The sequence below is a fragment of the Lactuca serriola genome, chromosome 2, assembly GCF_051521515.1.
Source record: "Lactuca serriola cultivar US96UC23 chromosome 2, Lser_US96UC23_V15, whole genome shotgun sequence".
In the NCBI taxonomy this organism is placed as follows: domain Eukaryota; kingdom Viridiplantae; phylum Streptophyta; class Magnoliopsida; order Asterales; family Asteraceae; genus Lactuca; species Lactuca serriola.
The window spans coordinates 9891003-9896382 of NC_136409.1; the positions used below are offsets into that span (position 1 = coordinate 9891003).

General features: G+C 40.6%; 1 non-coding gene across 1 annotated transcript; it reads left to right on the plus strand.

The window, feature by feature from the left end:
- The first annotated feature begins 266 nt into the window (after positions 1–266).
- Positions 267–373, plus strand: LOC145091107 (small nucleolar RNA R71). The gene has a single exon (XR_013701995.1). It is a non-coding gene; the product is annotated as a small nucleolar RNA R71 (small nucleolar RNA).
- The last annotated feature ends 5007 nt before the right edge of the window (positions 374–5380 follow it).

A 5380-nucleotide genomic window follows, 5' to 3' on the forward strand; every position in this document is an offset into this window, starting at 1 on the left:
ATTGTGGTACTCATGAGAATGCTTTGAGAATTCTTCAATCAGCTCCTTGACTTCGCCCGAATTTTTCTTTGTAAGTGGTCCTTGAGAATCAAGGAGTTGCTTCGTCATGACATTCACCGCATCGGAACAGATGCTTTTCCTGTCTTTCGAGGGGTTGTTGCTAACCCAAACAATAAAATATTTACATCGGGATGGAAATCAATGGGCGCAGGCAGCGGATATCACCACATTTCTCATAGAATATAGACACTTTTTGTTGTATATTGAGATCATGTTGAGGACAATTTCTTAATAATTCTTTGTAGCGTTCCAATGCCTCGTAGAGTGACTCACCTGGATTTTGTTCAAAATTGGCTATTACCTTCTTGAGTTTTGATATCTTGGATGGTGGGCAGAATTGTTCAAGAAAATTCTCGTGCATTTGGGACCAAGTAGCGATTGCACCAGGTGGTAGTGCCTTCAACCAGTCTTTTGCAGCTCCTTTAAAGGTGACTGGTAGCATCCTTAACAAAGCTGTCTCTCTAGGAACATTAGGGACTTTGAAATAATCCGCAATGTCATTGACCTCATCTAGATGCTTAAAATCATCCTCATGATCCTTTCCATAAAAGGGTATATCCTTAAGTGCAGTAAGGATGTGTCCTTTCAGCTGGAATGTGGTAGTGGAAGGAATTGCAGGTTGTACTAGACCCAACCCAACATCATCTCTAATTCGCTTCTTGTAAGCTCCCATGGACATGTTAACAATATTCTCCATCTCGTTTTCTGGCTCGTCTTCATTGTCACTTCTTTCTAATGCAAATTCGGGATCAGACTCGTATTCGGATTCTTGCGGGTTTAGATTTTTATCAATACTCAATGAACTTGACTCTCCCACTTTCTTCCCTGATTTCTTTCCAAAGACTGATTTAAGATCTTTGAAAGATGACTTCTTTGGTGTTTGGTTCACTTCTGCATTCTTATATGTTTTCTTGTGAAGGGCTGACTCTAGATCTTCAAGTGGTGCTACCAAAGGTGTTTTGGAACCTCTGGTCAATAGCTTCTGCAAAATAAACAAAAATAAAAATGTAAAACTCAACTAAACTAGAAAAACATTGTGAGCAATAAAAGCTCACGTCGTGAGCAATAAAAGCTCACGTCATGAGTTCAGTACAGGAAGAAAAATAAACAAAACTGAAAAATAACTTTTTGCAGGTTTTACCCCACAAAAAGGTTCGATTAATTTAGAGCAAATAAATTAAAAATTAAAATAGGTCGTTCCCCGGAAATGACGTCAAAAACATGATACATGCAAATAGATACAACTAATTTTATATTTATAACCCTACTAACTTAACTAACTAAATTGCACCTAGGTAGTGTACCTAGTCAAATTATAGAATAGTCGGGTAAGTCGGGTGTCGATCACAGGGAACGGTTTTGACTAATTAATCTATCTACTACTAAATTAACCTAATTACTAACAAATAAAGGGAATTTATCTAATTTTGCAAGTTTAGATGACCTTAATTCTTTAACATAAATTTAATAAGTAAACAAAACACTACTGTTAGTTAGAATCCACTTTCCCTCAATGGTTTATAAATTAGCAATGACAATTACTTTTGGTTACCAATTAAGATTGTAGCACCTGGTTCATGGTACGTAAATCTCACTTGATTATTATCCATTTTTTTTAGCCTTGGACTTGGCGAGTCATAGGTCCGACTCGCCGAGTAGATACGGGACCCGGGACATGTTTAAGTTGGCGACTCGGTGAGTCCATATCCTATACTCGGCGAGTCACCGCTGTTGGATGAAACCCTAAGTTTCAGGGGTTTGCACCCTATTTAAACCTCATATTCGCCCCAAGCCAGCCCCCATTCACCTCAAAGCTCCCAACCCTCGTTCCAAAGCTTATTTCCTTGAGAATTTGAAGCATTTGGTGTGTTCTTGAAGGATTTGAGAAGGAAGTGGAGTAGATGAAGAGGAAGGGAAGGAAGCCAAGCATCTTAGTGTTCTCTCAGTGATTTCTTTGAGGTATAACCCGTTTTCCCTCTGTTTTTACGCTTATTGCTCCATTAAGTCTTTCTTGAGCCCTTCCCAAAACTTGTATGTGCAATATAAGTTGTAATAAGTTGATTGGCCTTTAGATCTAGGCAAGATTGAGCTCCAGGAGCTCAGATCCGTCACCTTTATGGACCCATGTTGCTTGTTCACCCTAGATCTACCCTTTTGAGGCATTTTGAGCCCTAAATACCTCATTGGTGAGTATCTAAACGTAAAGTTGGAAACTTTACGTGTCATTCATGTTCTAGGAACCCAGATCTATGAATGGAATAGACTGGAATCGAGCAAAATCATGTATATAATGATTGCATGGCGATGACTCGGCGAGTCGTTCATACGACTCGACGAGTCTGCTCGCGAGTCTCCGAGTTGTCCCCTTTTCGTTGTGTCCAGTGCGAGTAGTAAGTCACGGGGTGTGACTCAGTGAGTTGGAAGCCAAACTCATCCATGGAGGAACTTGGCGAGTCCATGCCCTGACTCAGCGAGTTCAAGGCAATCTCCTTAGATCAAGAACAGACTCGGCGAGTTGTTCATACAACTCGGCGAGTCACATCATAAAGTGTTCTTCGGATGAAGATGAACTCGACGAGTTGTTCATACAACTCGGCGAGTAGGATGAAGGACTTGAACCTCAGTGTAGAAGAAGAACTCGTCGAGTCAACGCCTAACTTGACGAGTAGGGACGGGATCCAGGACAATCGATTGGATAGGGACTCGGCGAGTTGGAGAGGCAACCCGGCGAGTCGGGTCAACTGAAAGTTGACTCTGACTTTGACTTATTACATGATCAGGGGTAAAATGGTCATTTTACCCAAAGGTCAGTTAGCAGTGATTGATTGAGTATGTTGTGGGAGTTGCAGCCGGAGGATTTCCGGAGCAGCAGCAGCAGTAGACAGTCAGTTCCCGATCAGATCAGCAGCTACTTCGAGGTGAGTTACCTTCCAGTGGCAGTAGGTCTACGGCCACAATGCCGGCCCACCAGTAGGGTTCGTATGATAGATGATTGTCTTTGTGATATCATCTAGGAGTGTTACTACCTGATATGTTATGTGCTAGCATCATATGTTGTATGTGAAAGTAGTAGAGCTCGGTTGTTAGGACCGAAGGGTAGTCAGACACCCCAGATACGTCTGACAGTATGTGATGATGTGTTGCATGCTGGCTTCTCATGTTTATGCGATAGTGGTAGTAGGAGGGGACCAGGTTAAGTTGTTAGGACCGAAGGGTAGTTCAGGCACCCCAGATATGTATGATAATATGTTTATGTTATGTGTAAATGTGATAGTAGTAGTAGGGGTGAAATAGTCCCCGAGGTTCGGTTGATAGGACCGAAGGGTAGTCAGCACCCCAGAATGGCTCGACATGGGTAGGTCAGCGCCTTAGAATGGCTTGACACGGGTAGGACGGCACCCCAGAATGGCCGCACGGGTAGTCGGCACCCCTGAATGGCCGTACCGGGTAGACAGGCACCCCAGAATAGCCTGGCAGTATGTATTTTATGTGTTTGTATGGTATGTGGTATGATGGGGGAATTCACTAAGCTTTGTGCTTACGTTTTTCAGTTTTGGTTTCAGGTACCTCCTCAGCTAGGGGAAAGGAGTCGGCGCGGTAGCAGCAAGTCATACACACACACACACACTCTTTTGTTTCCGCAGTTATGAGCTTATTCTGGGATTGATACTCTGATGTTTTGACTGTTTACATGTTGTGGATTTCAAATTGGGTTTTCGATGTGAAATGGTTTAATTAAACAATGTTTTAATCATTAATGCTTTGAAGATAATGTTTTACAAACGAAATTTTTGGACGTGAAAATTGGGTCGTTACAAAGATAATATTAGCAATTTAGTTCTAAATCTACTAACATTAATCAATTCATGTAAATCTATGTATGATCACACAATAGCTAACACATAATCAATTATTAAATAGAATTAGAGCTATGTAAGATTGATTTCACAAACACACTTATGGTCATAATATGAGTTCTCTAGCATTGCATAATTTTAATAATTTAATTGCTTATGTAAGATTGGTTCGATCATAGCTCTAATATTCTAATGTTCACCAAATTATTAGGTATTCTAATTCATGCAGATTAATGGTCATTAACTACATAGAATAAGAAATCAAAGCAATCAAATATCAAATCAAACATGATAGGTAAAATCAATCAACACAAGTCTTAACCAACGAATAAATCAAAGTTAGAGTATCAAAACCATCAGTTCCAGCTTCATCTAGCTACCAGAAGCAACTATATTTAGCCGGACATCCTAGCAAAGAAACAAGCACAAGTCATATTTAAAAGCATGCTAAATGTACCAAACTATAAAGCTAATAATGAACTCTTCCTTCTTCCTTGGTGTTGGAACCAATTTCCATGTCTGTGAACTCTGTAATTTTCGTCTCCAGAAACTCCTCCAGTCAGCCAAAAGTCCCCCAAGTCGTAATGATCAAGAGAATATATAGGTATCATAAAACTCGCTCTCACGTCGTGAATGAGTATGACTCACGACATGACTTCAGTAGATATCCGTGTTCTGCAAGGATTCCTCCTCCGCGATGTTAATCTTTTGGAATATTCGTACTCACATCGTGAATCCTAAATATTTACGTCGTGAGTTGAGCTTTCACTTGGGTTTCTTCTTCTTTTACTCTCCAAGCCTCCCAAGTTCCATGCTTTTCCATTTTTACTCCCTTATCTTCAAAAATGCTTCTATTAGATGAAGTTAATTCTTTAACATAAATTTAATCAGTAAACAAAACACTTATGTTAGTTCGAATCCACTTTCCCTCAATGGTTTATAAATTAGATATGATAATTACTGTTCGTTACCAATTAAGATTGTAGCACCTAGTTCCTGGTACGTAAATCTCACTTGAGTATTATCCATTTTTTTTAGCCTTGGACTTGGCGAGTCATAGGTCCGACTCGCCGAGGAGATACGGGACCCGGGACATGTTTAAGTTGGCGACTCGGCGAGTCCATATCCTGTACTCGACGAGTCACCGCTGTTGGATGAAACCCTAAGTTTCAGGGGTTTGCACCCTATTTAAACCTCATATCCGCTCCAAGCTAGCCCCCATTCACCTCAGAGCTCCCAACCCTCATTCCAAAGCTTATTTCCTTGAGAGTTTGAAGCATTTGGTGTGTTCTTGAAGGATTTGAGAAGGAAGTGGAGTAGATCAAGAGGAAGGGAAGGAAGCCAAGCATCTTAGTGTTCTCTTACTGATTTCTTTGAGGTATAACCCGTTTTCCCTCTGTTTTTATGCTTATTGCTCCATTAAGTCTTTCTTGAGCCCTTCCTAAAACTTGTATGTGCAATAT